General features: G+C 38.7%; 1 pseudogene; it reads right to left on the bottom strand.

Annotated features, from left to right (window-relative positions):
- Nucleotides 1–6,709, bottom strand: part of LOC138849866 (heat shock protein HSP 90-alpha A2-like) — a 35,499-nt pseudogene extending 28,790 nt beyond the window's left edge.
- Between the last annotated feature and the right edge of the window lie 10,069 nt (nt 6,710–16,778).

The raw sequence follows: 16,778 nt of genomic DNA, 5'->3' as shown, positions 1-16,778 counted from the left end.
CCCCAGGTTCTAGTCCTGGTCGGGGCACTGGATTCTGTCCTGGTTGCTCCTCTTCCAGTTGAGCTCTCTGCTGTGGCCCGGGAGTGCAGTGGAGGATGGCCCAAGTGGTTGGCCTTGCACCCGCATGGGAAACCAGGAGGTAGCACCTGGCTCCTGGCTTTGGATCAGTGCAACGCGCCGGCTGCAATGCGCCGGCCGGCCATAGAAGCCACTTGGGGGGTGAATCAACGGAAAAAGGAGGACCTTTCTCTCTGTCTCTCTCTCTCTCTCACTATCTACTCTGCCTGTCAAAAAAATAAAAAACATTTATAAAAAAAAGACTTTGAGGACCAAATAAATAATACATGGACTTTTGGAGTATACCCAAACTTATATATAAACTATAGTATATTGAAAATATTCACCAAGTAGATATTGAGACATCTTCCAGTATATGAAAATATCTGGGCATCTTATTAAAATACACAGATACTCAGATGCTACTGTCAGAGATCTGGTTTGAATGAATCTGTGTGGAGCACAGGCATCACTATTGAAAATTCCTTATTTGATTCTAATATGCAGCCAAGTTGAGAACTGTGTGCTAATGCAGTAGTTTTCAACTAACTCCTTCCTCAGCAGATGTTTATTAATACAAGAAGAATGTGATTCAGGATTAGATCTGATGGACGTTTGCTTGCCTCTGGAAGGGAAGTTTGCTAATAGGAGAAAAGGGAGCTAAAATTAAAGTTGGAAAAGACTAAAGATGAATTTCTACTCCAAAGGTGTGCACAAGTCCAGACCTTTATTTTCTGGCTCTGTGACAGTAAGCCATGTCAACTTAACATTAATGAATTATAGCTTTTATGAGGAACTTGACACTTTATGTTTATTAATAATAATTGGGTTATTTAGAATTGATTTTTGAATTCATAAAGAGCATAAGGGTTTCTTTAGCTCTTGGTATAGACACTTGTTGATAATCTACCCAATTTCGCTTCCTTTGAAGTGCTCACTATGCACTGTGTGTGGTCCTGGGTGGATCTCTTCTTTTAAAAGTAAAATTAAATTATGGTTGTCTACATGTGTATATATATTTGAATACTGAAGGAAATTAAAAAACATACTTTCTCCATTTTAGTATTTTTTTTGTTCTAGTACCATTGGTTGAACACTGTAATTAACACACAATTATTCTTAGGTGTTTAAATTTTAACTGAAAAGTGATCCCTGTTAGGAATTTGGAAAACATTATGCTGAGTGAAATAAGCCAATTCAAAAGGGACAGATACCATATGTTCTCCCTGATAGGTGACAACTAACTGAGCACCAAAAAGGAAACCTGTTAAAGTGAATGAACACTATGAGAAACCGTGACTTGATCAGCCCTCACCCTGACTGTTGATGAGCAACTTAATATGTTATCCCTCTTAGTATTTTTTTTGTTTGTTCTACTTAATACTTTTGGTTGAATACTGTAATCAATACACAATTCTTCTTAAGTGCTGAAACTTAACTGAAAAGTGATTGCTGTTAAATATAAGAGTGGGAATAAGAGAGGGAAGAGATGTGCAATTCGGGACAGGCTCAAGCTGACTTACCTCAAATGGTAGAGTTAGAAACATACCAGGGGATTCCAATTCAATCCCATCAAGGCGGCATGCACCAATGCCATCTCACTAGTCCCAGTGATCAATTTCTGTTCACAATGGATCATAATGATAGGACTAAGACCCAAAGGGATCATATAAACAAGACTAGTGTCGGCAAATACTAGCTGATAGAATAAAAAAGGGAGAGAATGATCCAACATGGGAAGTGAGATACACAGCAGACCCATAGAATGGCAAATGTCCTAAACAGCACTCTGGCCTCAGAATCAGCCCTTAAGGCACGCGGATCTGGCTGAAAAGCCCATGAGAGTATTTCAGGCATGGAAAGCCAAGACACTCTGGGCGGGGGGGGGGGGGGGGGCTAAATGAAAGATCTCCGCGAGTGAGATCCCAGCGGAAAGAATGGGTCATCAAAGAAGGAGGTACCTAACTCAGAAGGGAGGAGAGAACTTCCGCTTCGACCATGGCCTTGTCTAAACAAGATAAGAGTCGGTGAACTCAGGGGGCTTCCATAGCCTTGGCAGCCCATGACAAGAGCCTAGGGTGATTACTGATGCCATAAACAAGAGTGTCAATTTGTTAAGTCAACAACAGGAGTCACTGTGCACTTACTCCTCATGTAGGATCTCTGTCCTTAGTGTGCTGTACATTGAGATTTAATGCTATAACTAGTACTCAGACAGTATTTTTCACTTTATGTTTTTGTGTGGGAGCAAACTGTTGAAATCTTTACTTAATGTATGCTAAACTGATCTTCTGTATATAAAGAGAATCGAAAATGAATCTTGATGTGAATGGAAGGGGAGAGGTAGTGGGAGAGGGGAGGGTTGCGGGTGGAAGGGACTTTATGGGGTGGGGGGAAGCCACTGTAATCCATAAGCTGTACTTTGGAAATTTATATTCATTAAATAAAAGCTAAAAAAAAAGAAACTAGGAGAAACTTGGCTCTACCACTGAACTTCAAAAAAAAAAATATAGCAATAATGAGATCACAGATGACTTTTCTTTTTCTTCTTGTTTATGGACTATGTTTTCCACATTTTCTTTTTTTTTTTTTCCTGTGATAGAAAGTTTACTGCATGATTTGTTTACATTATTACAAATTTTTTGGTTTTTAATATATTTTTGTTTAACTTTTATTTAATGAATTTAATTTCCAAAGTACGGCTTATGGATTACAATGGCTTCCCCCCCCATACCGTCCCTCTCACCTGCAACGCTCCCCTTTCCTATTCCCTCTCCCCTTCCATTCACATGAGGATTCATTTTCAATTCTCTTTATATACAGAAGATCACTTTAGCATACATTAAGTAAAGATTTCAACAGTTTGCTCCCACACAGAAACATAAAGAGAAAAATAATAGATGATTTTTTAAATGATGATGAAATCAGAGCAGACCTATTGTCATGTTTAATCCCAGTGAGAGTCAAGTTGGGAATTGATAATTTCTTCTTCTTTTTTTTTAAACAGAAGATCAGTTTAGTAAACATTAAGTAAAGATTTCAACAGTTTGCACCCCCATAGAAACACAAAGTGAAATATATTATTTGAGTACTCATTATAGCATTAAATCTCAATGCACAGCACATTAAGGACAGAGATCCTACATGAGGAGTAAGTGCACAGTGACTCCTGTTGTTGACTTTACAAATTGACACTCCTGTTTATGGCATCAGTAATCTCCCTATGCACCAGTCATGAGTTTCCAAGGCTATGGAAGCCCCTTGAGTTCTCCGACTCTTATCTTGTTTAGACAAGGTCATAGTCAAAGTGGAGGTTCTCTCCTCCCTTCAGAGAAAGGTACCTCCTTCTTTGAAGACCTGTTCTTTCCACTGGGATCTCACTCGCAGAGATCTTTCATTTAGTTTGTTTGTTTGTTTGTTTGTTTTTGCCAGAGTGTCTTGGCTTTCCGTGCCTGAAATACTCTCATGGGCTTTTCAGCCGCATCCGAATGCCTTTAGGGCTGATTCTGAGGCCAGAGTGCTATTTAGGACATCTGCCATTCTATGAGTCTGCTGAGTATCTCGCTTCCCATGTTGGATCACTCTCCCCTTTATTTATTCTATCGGTTAGTATTAGCAGGTACTAGACTTTTTATGTGCTCCCTTTGACTCTTAGTCCTTTCATTATGATCAACTGTGAACAGAAATTGATCACTTGGACTAGTGAGATGGCATTGGTACATGCCACCTTGATGGGATTAAATTGGAGTCCCCTGGTATGTTTCTAACTCTACTATTTGGGGCAAGTCAGCTTGAGCATGTCCCAAATTGTACATCTTTTCACATTTTCTGTTTAAAAAATCTGTAAGTTTATAGTAAGACAAAGCAATAAAAATTCATTTCAAACTATTGGTCAAGCTAAACTTTTTGCTTAAACAAACAAACCCCGTTTTTTCTCTTTTAGTGTCCGTTGTTGTAAATACAATAATCATGGCTTATAATAATTTGTATTGGAGTTTTTTCTAAAGTCCATTGGAATCATGATGTGTTATATTGTACAAACACAGTAGTCTACCAATTAGTAGAAATAATATACTTTAAGAAAATGAATGATATTAAGTTATCTCCCAGCTGCTTCAATTATATGCTAGGAGACGTAAACAGTATTGGACTGAAGTCTTTCCATGAAGCTTTTAAAAGCATAGTGCCATCAATCATGAATGTTATTACCAGAAATTGAATCAAGAAGTCATGAAAACAGCACACACTCGCTTTTGGTAATTTCCCTGAGTTCTAGATTCCCACTGGAGAAGATTTTATGTTATGAATGGGGTTGCTTATTCCCATGCTCTGGAAGCAGAACTTTCCACTGGTGTGTTCTTGCTAATCTCTTAACTGGTGCTTAGTCTAGAATTAATGAATAATGTGACTGATAGATTTATCCTATTAGAAAAAAAATCAACTTTTCATTAAGTGATTAATGGCCATTTTTATTTAGATAACATAAAATTTTGTTTCTTTCCTTCATGTTGCTTCTCCTGGGGAAAATTACCCCATAAAATGTAATTAACTCAATCCAAAGGTCCAGTGAATTGCTGTGTTAATGCAAGATTCTAGAGTTATTTATTGTTCCCTGGAGACACAAACTAAAATTTGAGCTAATGCATGTCAAGCACTTAGAACAGATCCTGGCATATGATATGTGTTCAAAGTCAAGGATATGTTCATTTCTTTTACGGGGGGGTGATAGGAAAGAAAGAAATGATTTAGCTTAAGACAGTTCTTTTGACTTTCCAAGGCACAGTAATAAATTTAAGTGTCTAGACAATGGAAATATAGGCACAATATGTTTTCTTTTTAAAAATATTGCTTGGCAATCTCTTGATGTTCATGTCTATGAATTTCCTCCCATCACTCTGAAACAGACTTTTTATAGTGCCTACTTTCTCTCCCTCTTTCTCTTTCTCTCATTATCCTATTTCTAATAGGATAAATATATTAGAAACATTATATATATATATATACACACACACACACACACATACATACATACATACATGACAGGAGCTGAAGAATTGAAGAAAGAGTGTGCTGGTTCTAGCACATATTTGAGACACACGTTTGGCAGTATTTTATCTTTGGAGGTCGGTTAAGATGCTGGTATCTCCAATGATTCTCCCCAGACCTCTGCTTTCCTTATTACAAATATTTTTTTCTTATATGCAGTGTGTGTCTGACTGATTGGGAACTGAAAGCTCAGGGGTTCCTAGAAAGAAAATAACTAAAAGCCCCTGCTGTTAAGGTTATCAGGCACCTAATGCCCAGAATGTGGGGACTCTCCTCCAGTGCCACTGGGGGTGTGACCAGAGGAAGCCCAGTGGAGTTTATCTCACCTTCTTACAGAAAATGTTGCAATGGAGGAGCTAGGGAATTTTCCAAAGTATGGGACTCCATAATCCACATGGAAAAGAAAACATCCAACCTGGCCAAGCAGCCACCAGCTGCTACTTCTACATCAGTTAAAACCAGAAAATGGAACCAATTCCAGCTGCCACTCACAGATCAGGAGGGTCTGAGAAATGTGTGGGAAGTGATTGAATGTTTCCGGTAGTCCTGCCTATTTCCTACTCTGGCATGTTGGAAACTTAATGCTGAGGTCTCTAATATGAGCCCTATATTATTCACATGTTTCTTCCCCACATGTTATTTATTTATGTCCCACTCTGTGCTATCCCATACCCTTAATGTATTATCCCCATTATCTCTCTCCTTCCCCAAGAAGAACCCTGGGATTTTCCCCACATTGTGCCTGATTGCTTTCCCTCCCTGACAGTTAATCTCATTTTGGTCTTTGAGCAACAGAGATGGGCAGATAGTGAACCTTGAAAGTTAGTAATTTATGTCATTTACTTATTATTTCTAATCTTTACAACAACTTCATTATTACTACTATCCCCCTCTTTGCAGATGACAAGTTGGGTTGGAGGAACAAGAACACATACTGCATAAGTGTAGAAGTTTGAACTTGAATCCTGGTCCAACTGGCTCAAGCTGCCTCCCAAAGCAGCACAAGAGTGGGTCTGCCGTGGCATAAAACATATCTTATCTTCCATTTCAGTTATCAATTAAAAATATTAAATTATATTTTTAGATGTTCCCATAAAGAACTTTATAAAATATTTTTGCGTTTGTTGAACAGAAAAGCAAAATATATTTTTCTTCAAAAATTTTGTTAGTGATAAAAAGAAAAAAGATCCAAGTTTCTGGCCCAGAAAAGGTTTAAAATCACTTCTCTCTGAGAGAGGCATATATCACCCTTGGTGATACACTGCCTATTAGGTTTTTTTCTTATTGCTATGTACATTACAAAGAGAAAAGGCTTATTTAGCTAACAGTTTTGAAGGCTGAAATCCATCATCATGGTGGAAACAGGTGTGAGAGGGACCATATGGTGAGACAAGAAGCCAGAGGGCATGAGTGGGCCAGTTTTGCTCCTTTATAACTGGAAGACTAACTGGAGACCATGAGCATTATATTAATCCTTTTCACAGAGAGCAACCTCAATGACTCAATTATCTTGCCCTAAGCCTCACCTCTTAAAAATTTCGTTATCTCCCAACATCATCACACTGAGGGCCAAGTTTTCAACATACGTACTGTTCTCCAGGCACATTGGAATAAGACTGGATCAGAAATAGACAGGTCTTGAGATAAGGTTCTCAAACCTTATCCTAACCTTAGCACACTGTCATGTCATTGTCTATCCTAGCTCTTAGTGCCCATCACATGGTTGGCAGTCAATAAATGCTCTTGGAATTATGTGTCTAAATTCACTTCAAAACTCATGACTTTCATTTTTATTGGTGTTGGTGTAATACAAATGGTTTGCTCATCATTCATGAGTAAAGTTTTTGGTCCCCGGCTGTTGCTGTGGCATAGAGGTTAAAGGCACTGCCTGCACTGCTGGCATCCCATAGGGGGGCCAGTTCAAGTCCCAGCTGCTCCACTTCCGATCCAGCTCTCCGCTATTGCCTGGGAAAGCAGTAGAAGATGGCCCAAGTCCCTGGGCCCCTGCACTCGTGTGGGAGACCTGGAAGAAGCTCCAGGCTCCTGGCTTCAGTTCTGCACAACTCCGGCCATTGTGGCCATCTGGGTTTTGAACCAATGTATGGAAGAACTGCCTCTCTCTCTCTCTCTCTCTCTCTCTCTCTCTGCCTCTGCCTCTCTGTAACTCTGCTTTTCAAGTAAAATAAAAAGAATCTTTTAAAAAAAAAGTTTTTGGTTCAGGGACTGGCACAGCATGAAGCACCAAATGAAGCAGTACTTACTTCCCATATCAGAGTGCCAGTCCAAAACCTGTCTATTTCTGATCCAGTCTTCTGCTAATGTGCCTGGGAAACAGTAGATGGGTGGCCCAAGTGCTCTGGCCCCTGCCACTCACATGCAGACACAGATAGAGTTCCAGGCTCCTAGCTTTGTCCCAGCCCAGCTCCAGCTGCTGTGGCCACTGGAGAGTAACCCAGTGGATGGAAGATTTCTCTCTCTCTCTCTCTCTCTCTTGTTCACTCTCTCTCTTTTTTGTGCCTTTCAAACAAATAAATAAGCATTTTTAAAAGTAAAATTTCTGGTTCGCTCACAGAGAGCATGAGGAGCAGAGATTTGCCTCAAGGATAATAATAATAACAAGAAGGAAAGTTCAAGGGGATCTGAACATTTATACGTTTGAGAAAGTGGAATTTAAAGAATTAGGAACTGACAAACTGAAGAAAATAGGAAGGTATAGCATAGACAGATTCCATTCAAGCAGAAATAAAACGGTGGTAGAGAAAATGCTTGTTCAAAAACTTGCTTGGGCAGATACCCCAGGTTCTGTTCACCTGAGACATGTGCTTAATATGCACTTTTCTTTTTTTTATTTATTTGATAGAGTTAGACAGTGAGAGAGAGAGACAGAGAGAAAGGTCCTCTTTCCGTTGGTTCACCCTCCCAAATGGCCGCTGCAGCCAGAGCTATGCCGATCCGTAGCCAGGAGCCAGGTGCCTCCTTCTGGTCTCCCATGAGGGTGCAGGGGCTCAAGCACTTGGGCCATCCTCCACTGCCCTCCTGGGCCACAGCAGAGAGCTGGACTGGAAGAGGAGCAACCGAGACCAGAACCCGGTGCCCATATGGGATGCCAGCACCGCAGGCAGAGGATTAACCAAGTGAGCCACGGCGCCGGCCCCTAATATGCACTTTTTGAATATAATCAATCAGCATGTCTTTGAAAGCAAATACCTTAGACATAAATTTATTACTGTTAATTTGTGGGTTGCCTCTGTTCAGCTAATAAATACTCTATTGTTGGTTTGCTACAGCAAGCTTAGCATCACAAATCAATTATGCAATAATTGTTTGAAGAGTTACTAAAAGCTTAAGCTAAATTTTAGGGTCATAATATTGTGTGTTCATGTTTCCCAAATATGTTTAGTAAAAGAATTATGTCACAGTATGCTAATCCTAATTTCAAATATGTTGAATTGTGACATATATTCTAATTTGGTAATTTAATGGTTTATTTTTAGGATGAACATCATTTAGGATGATCCTCTGTAGTTTTGGTCTGGTTTTATTCAAATACTAAAAATAATTTTCTAAAATAATGTTTCTATCGCTATTTTGAATTATCACAGAAAGAAATGTGCAAGAAATAAAAACCGATCACTATTAATGTTTCTACAGACTTCTTTGAAGAAGGTTACCTGGTGATTTTATTTTGCTAACAGTAAAGAAATTGTTGAATTCAGCTTTTTAAATTGGAAATATATCACTTGTGTAGAATAAACATTGCAGTTAAACTTTGCAGTAAGATTTTTGTGTGTCAACTTGACTACAATGAATTACAATCCCTAGAACTCTATTCCTAGTCCCTTTCCAATTGGGGTTATCCCAGGAGAGGTAGAGGACAGAAAGGAGGAAGTGGTTGGTTTGTGGCATATGTACCCCTTGTCTCTGTCATTCATTTAAACACTAATTTATGTTCTGCTGTGAAAGGATTCTGTAGATGTGATTATATTTTTAAATCAGTTGACTTTAATCAAAGTGGAGATTATCCTCAGGTTTACCCGACTTAATCAATTAGATTTTCTTTAAAATAGGGCTTAGGCCTTTCCTGAACTCAAAGACTCCAAATAGCAGCTGGACTTGCCACTCCTCTCCCTTCCCCCTGATCTTTCTTACTAACTGGTTTCTGGGGAGTATTATTTTGTGTTCCTGGTATTCCAGTCTGTTCATGATTTTCCCTTCCTGCTTGCCTGACCTACAGACTTCAGATTTGATTAGCCAGGCCCTACTGTTACATGAACCAGCTCCTTATAATAAACTCACATGCATCCCCTATTGTTTTGCTTCTCTAGCTGGACCATAATTGATATACATATTAGATATATTTTTAGTTTTAAAAATATTAAAAATGAAATCCTTGTTCTATCATTGTCCTAAACTAAGAAATAGAATATTTCTAGTGTCTTGAAGCTGCATGTCCCTGGGAGGCAAAGGGTCCCACACAGGGGGTGGGTATCTGGGTTTTATCTGTTTTCAAATTCAGCTACATACAATTCTCCAAGACAGGTCAAAAAGAACTAATTTGGAGGAGCTCCTAAACTAAATCAGACAACAAGGTATGAAAGAGGAAGGAGACATTATCAACACATGCCAAGCAAGTCAAGAACCTGGATCAAGTTCCCTTGGGCATTCTGTCTTCAGTTTAAAAATATAGTAAGATGGCAGCCAGGATGTTGGGAGTGACAGGCTTCCACATGTCCATGTCTTGCATCGCATCATTCCAACCTATGTTTCCTCACATGAGGTACTCAGCTGTCATTATATACCCTATATCTTTCTCTTTTTTGATTTTGATACATCATGTACTGCAGTAGCTTCCTTAAAAAAAAAAAAGGTACATTGAGATAGGTTTGTTGGTTTTGTTTGGTTTTAGATTTTTTTTGAAAGCTTTATTTACTTATTTGAAAGTCAGAGTTAGAGAAAGAAAGAGATGGGGAGAGAGGTCTTCCATCCACTGGTTCACTCCCCAAATGGCCACAACAGCCGGAGCTAATCCAAAGTCAGGAGCCAGGAGCTTTTTCTGGGTCTCCCAAGTAGGTGCAGGGGCCCAAGTACGTGGGCCATCTTCTATAGCTTTCCCAGGCCATTAGCAGAGAGCTATATGGGAAGAGGAGCAGCCAGACAGGAGCCAGAGCCCATAAGGGATGCTGGCGCCACCAGAGGAGGCTTAGCCTACTATGCCATAGTGCCGGCCCCTGGTTTTAGATTTTGAATGCCTATATATTTTCCTTTCACTTTATTATTTGATTGATAATTTAGTTAGTGATAGAATTCTAAGCTGGGAATAAATCTTCTTTCTTCCAAGTTGTTTTTTTTTGTTGTTGTTGTTAATATTTTGTTCTTATATTCCATGCTAGAAACATGTGTCTCATGTGTCATAATCTATATTCATCTAATCATAATTTAAAATTAAGAACTAAAAAGTTGAAATTCTGAACATGGGTAGGGTTTTCAACTTGGAGCTTCACTGTATGGTCATTTGGGTAGGCTTTTGCCAGAATACCTCATATGTCAGTCACTCTAGGCCTTCCTGCTTGAAGCCATCAGATTCAACAGAAATGGGGACAGATGCCTTCCTCCATGGAGAACTGCAGGTCTGGCATCCAGCCTTCAGGAAGTTGGGCAGACACAGAATGTATCTCAGCATTTAGCATTTAATATGCTGAATTACATAATACACTCTCCCTATACTTGTAATACTCATACTCTCAACTGTGCCTGGCAATCCAGAGACCCTCCAGAGAACAGCTCCCAGTCCTCTGCAACAGGGACAAGTTAGAGGAGGAAATATAGGCATCTGAAGGCTTCCACAACAGATTTGCTTCAGATCTCCTCATTTGACCACCCACCCTTGTCACTCTCAGTTTTGTGTGTACCTGGTGTCTACAAGTACACATATTTGTGAAAGTTCTGTTTGAGAGAATGGATTGGTTCACAGTTGTCCCCACTTTGAGCTAAGTATTTGCTGTTTTAGGCCAGTTACCACACCTCCATCAGCTTTTCAGCTTGTGACATTTTCTCACTTGTTTTTCCTCTTTGTTATTTCCATCATAAGTTCATGTTTTTAAAAATTCTCAAAACTGTACTTTTGATGGTGTTTTTGGATGGAGCAAAATAAGATGTATCACTATACATCACTTCTTGATTTTCAAAGAATTGCATTGAAAAATATAGAAGTTAATATTTTTAAAAATTAAAGTAAAAATACTGAATGTTCAATAAATTATATTAGTTCAACTTCCTTTCCTATTTTTCTATTGATGGAATAGTGCTACCATTACTAAATGAGGAAGATTGGCAGATTCACACATTTGGAGGGAAACAATCAGTACCAATTTCAAACATGTTAAGTTTGAGATCATTATGAACTACAAATAGAATGAGAGAAAGAGATAGACATTTTAATATAATAGCATTTTGCTTTGAAATTTCTGTTGGTGAAGAGAACAGTAAACAGACTCCTCTAAATTATCCCAAAACAGAGCAATACTTATACCCTCCTGGAATCATGACCTAAAGATTTTCTCTGTGGTGTAATCACTCTGAATAAGTCACTCAGTCTTTTTCCTTATTTACCCTAGCACATTTTAAATGAGTCCATGATTCAGTTGTCTAGATGGCAGAAATATGCCAGAAAAGGATTCAGTACTAAGTGCAACAATAAAATCATGACTAGCGCAAATGCCGAGAAACGGCTGGTTTCAGAACAGATATTAAAAATCGAGCACACAAGGTCTGCTAGTGCACTGGATGTGAGGTAAGAGGAAGGGAAGTGCCAAGGAAGACTGTGAGTTTTTCACCTGAGCTATATGTCATGATGTTACTCACCTCAGAAGCAAGATCATGCTGGGGTGAGCACTTGCTATAATCTGGATGGTTATATTGTCCCTTCCCAAATCTTAAATGACTGATATAAAGAGGAAGGAGATATCATTTTCATCACAGTGACAGTGGCAGAACCTGATCAGACTGCTGCTGGACATGGTTGGACCTTGCTGTCCTTTCTGATGCCCAAGTCCCTGAAGCTCACATGATCCTTCTCACCATTCACACTCCATTCTCCTGCTTCTCATTAATTTTGTCAGCACTTTGTCATCAGCCACTTTCCAATGAATTCAATCCATGTAGGCAGGTTTCATTGCAGTTGCACCTGACAGGCAGGATGGGTGAGCCTGCTGTGAGGTACCAGCTTATAGTCAGCTGGTGGTCTTAGGACAATCAACATCCTGCTGCCAAACACAATCTAAGTAATAGAAGCTAGAAGGAGTTTCTATATCATAAAATGTGATACATTTCTCGTATGTGACCCTTAGAATAAACAGATTGTTTTACACAAATTACAATTCAGTATAAATGCTTTTGGTGCAGATAGGAGCAATAATTTAATTTTCTTTCTCTGATTTTGACATTTTGCTTATTATATCTTGCTTTATAATATATTTTCTTTAAAACTGATCCATTTTTATGCTTATATATAATAAGGTAAAGAATATATTAATCAATTTGCCTTCATTTAAGGTTATAATCAAACTATGCAAACACATGTAAGTGTCCTATAAAGACGTTCCACAAGTCATATTAAGGTAATAAGCCTCATTGCTGAAAACTTCTTCTTTTTTATAATTTAATATCAACTTACTTTAACTTATTGTAACTCCTATCTGATTTATCAACAGTAGAGATGTTGAATGACTGATGATATTTCTTCTTGTGAAAGTCTACATAACAACAAATTTTCAGTTTTATGAATTGTTAACTTTATTGAGTTCCTTAGTAATAAGTAGTTCTTTGTTGTGAACCTTATTTGCCTATGAATTTGGAAGCATTTTGATCCAAAATAATGCAAAAATTATTAAAAAGTAAGATAATATGCTTTAACATATTTATATATTTTACATATGTATATTTGCATATTCTTAAAATGTCTTATTTTATAATAGGGGTTATCTTTTATAATTTGGGCAATAATCTGTTTATTTCTGTTACAGAAAATACTCCTTTCACGCTAGTTCATCTTTGAAATAAGTACCTTTGTCCAACATCAAAGGAACTGGTCAGGGAACCAGAGCTCTAGCGTAGTGGGTACAGCCACTGCCTGTGGTGCCAACATCCCATTTGGGCACCGGTTCGAATCCTGGCTGCTCCAATTCCAATCTAGCTCTCTGCTATGGCCTGGGAAAGCAGTAGAAGACTGCCCAAGTCCTTGGGCCCATGCACCTGAGTGGGAGACCCAGAAGAATCTCTAGGCTTCTGGCTTTGGATTGACCCAGCTCCAGCCATTGCAGCCATTTAGGGAGTGAACCAGTGGATGAAAGATCTCTCTCTCTCTCTCTGTGCCCTTGCCTCTCTGTCACTCTGCTTTTCAAATAAATAAATAAACCTTAAAAAAAGGAACTGGTCAGAATTTGGCATGTTCCTTTTCCTACAGGGCTGAGAGGATTTTAGAGACATAACTCACTAGTTAAATTTTGGAGAAATGGGAATAGTGTAATGCAGGAAGTATCCTTAGAGCAAAAATATTGAAGAAATAATATTTAATGTCCTATAAAGAATTATTCTTCATAGCACCCAAGTATCATATATGCTAGCTACAACTTCACTCAGCATAGTTCCATTAAGAACAGAAGAAAAGTAATAGGAAAGAAAGAGATAGAGGATGGGTCCTAGGGCAACACTTGCAAAGGCACCAATGCAAGTGACTCCAGGGAAATAATGGGAAGCCTGATCTTCTGCAGGACCAGTGGCCACATCAGGAAAGGCTCAGGATGGGATTTACATTAGTTGAATAGTCTCCATCCTAAATTCAGTCCCTATCACTACCAACAGATGTAGAGATCAAAAAATCTTTGGTGGTTATTATTGGGTTAAACTAAATAGTAATGAAATAGTATAGTACAGTGTTGAGAATATTTGGAGAGAAAAGTTCTTTGAAGAACATTAACAATTATTTCTGAAAATAGTCCACTGTTTTCAATGTGACTGATGCAACTGATCCATATTTGAACACTCAGGCATGAAAATCACCTGCCACAGGCATTTTCTCTTGCTGTTCAGTCATAGGGATTCCAGAAGTAATTTATTTTCTTGGCAGCAGTGTAGTTTTGGGGGGTGAAGTTGATGGGATACAGAGAAATTATGTTTTTAATAGTATACCCCAGATAGTCTCCCTTTCTTCATAAAATAAAAACAACACAGTAAATAATACTTTTTTTTTTAATTTTTTATTTATTTTTTATTTATTTTTAACTTTTATATAATGAATATAAATTTCCAAAGTACGATTTATGGATTACAATGGCTTACCCCCCATACCGTCCCTCCCACCCACAACCCTCCCCTTTCCCACTCCCTCTCCCCTTCCATTCACATCAAGATTCATTTTCGATTATCTTAATATACAGAAGATCAGCTTAGTATACATTAAGTAAGGCTTTCAACAGTTTGCTCCCACACAGAAACATAAAGTGAAAAATAATAGATGATTTTTTTTAATGATGATGAAATCAGATCAGACCTATTGTCATGTTTAATCCCAGTGAGAGTCAAGTTGGGAGTTGATAGTTTCTTTTCTTTACTTTTTTTTTTTTTTTTTTTACAGAGGATCAGTTTAGCATGCATTAAGTAAAGATTTCAACAGTTTGCACCCCCATAGAAACACAAAGTGAAATATATTATTTGAGTACTCATTATAGCATTAAATCTCAATGCACAGCACATTAAGGACAGAGATCCTACATGAGGAGTAAGTGCACAGTGACTCCTGTTGTTGACTTTACCAATTGACACTCCTGTCTATGGCATCAGTAATCTCCCTATGCTCCAGTCATGAGTTTCCAAGGCTATGGAAGCCCCTTGAGTTCTCCGACTCTTATCTTGTTTAGACAAGGTCATAGTCAGAGTGGAGGTTCTCTCCTCCCTTCAGAGAAAGGTACCTCCTTCTTTGAAGACCTGTTCTTTCCACTGAGATCTCACTCACAGAGATCTTTTGCCAGAGTGTCTTGGCTTTCCATGCCTGAAATACTCTCATGGGCTTTTCAGCCAGATCCGAGTGCCTTTAGGGCTGATTCTGAGGCCAGAGTGCTATTTAGGGCATCTGCCATTCTATGAGTCTGCTGAGTATCTCACTTCCCATGTTGGATCACTCTCCCCTTTATTTATTCTATCGGTTAGTGTTAGCAGGTACTAGACTTGCTTATGTGCTCCCTTTGACTCTTAGTCCTTTCATTATGATCAATTGCGAACTGAAATTGATCACTTGGACTAGTGAGATGGCATTGGTACATGCCACCTTGATGGGATTGAATTGGAATCCCCTGGTATGTTTCTAACTCTACCATTTGGGGCAAGTCAGCTTGAGCATGTCCCAAATTATATATCTCTTCCCTCTCTTATTCCTACTCTTATGTTTAACAGGGATCACAATTCAGTTAAATTTCAACACTTAAGAATAACTGTGTATTAATTACAGAATTAAATCAGTCATATTAAGTAGAACAGACAAAAAAACTACTAAGAGGGATAATGTATTAAGTTGTTCATTAACAGTCAGGGCTATGCTGATCAAGTCACCGTTTCCCATAGTGTCCCTTTCACTTCAACAAGTTTCCTTTTTGGTGTTCAGTCAGTTGTCACCGATCAGGGAGAACATATGGTATTTGTCCCTTTGGGACTGGCTTATTTCACTCAGCATGATGTGTTCCAGATTCCTCCATTTTGTTGCAAATGACTGGATTTCGTTGTTTCTTACTGCAGTATAGTATTCTAAAGAGTACATATCCCATAATTTCTTTATCCAGTCTACCGTTGATGGGCATTTAGGTTGGTTCCAGGTCTTAGCTATTGTGAATTGTGCTGCAATAAACATTAGGCTGCAGACCGCTTTTTTGTTTGCCAATTTAAACTCCTTTGGGTAAATTCCAAGGAGTGGGATGGCTGGGTCGAACGGTAGGGTTATCTTCAGGTTTCTGAGGAATCTCCAGACTGATTTCCATAGTGGCTTGACCAGTTTGCATTCCCACCAACAGTGGGTTAGTGTCCCTTTTTCCCCACATCCTCGCCAGCATCTGTTGTTGGTAGATTTCTGCATGTGAGCCATTCTAACTGGGGTGAGGTGGAACCTCATTGTGGTTTTGATTTGCATTTCCCTGATTGCTAATGACCTTGAACATTTTTTCATGTGTCTGTTGGCCATTTGGATTTCCTCTTTTGAAAAATGTCTATTGAGGTCCTTGGCCCATCTCTTAAGTGGGTTGTTGGTTTTGTTTTTGTGGAGTTTCTTGATCTCTTTGTAGATTCTGGTTATTAACCCTTTATCTGTTGCATAGTTTGCAAATATTTTTTCCCATTCTGACGGTTGTCTCTTCACTCTCCTGACTGTTTCTTTTGCAGTACAGAAACTTCTCAATTTGATGCAATCCCAATAGTTAATTTTGGCTTTGACTGCCTGTGCCTCCCGGGTCTTTTCCAGAAACTCTTTGCCTGTGCCAATATCTTGAAGGGTTTCTCCAATGTTCTCTAGTAACTTGATGGTGTCAGGTCGTAGATTTAGGTCTTTAATCCATGTTGAGTGGATTTTTGTGTAAGGTGTAAGGTAGGGGTCTTGCTTCATGATTCTGCACGTGGAAATCCAATTTTCCCAGCAC

This window comes from Oryctolagus cuniculus, chromosome 5 (genome assembly GCF_964237555.1).
Source record: "Oryctolagus cuniculus chromosome 5, mOryCun1.1, whole genome shotgun sequence".
NCBI classification, from domain to species: Eukaryota; Metazoa; Chordata; class Mammalia; order Lagomorpha; family Leporidae; genus Oryctolagus; species Oryctolagus cuniculus.
The sequence above is the reverse complement of the archived record's forward strand: the minus strand, read 5'-3'. Positions and strand labels throughout refer to the sequence as shown.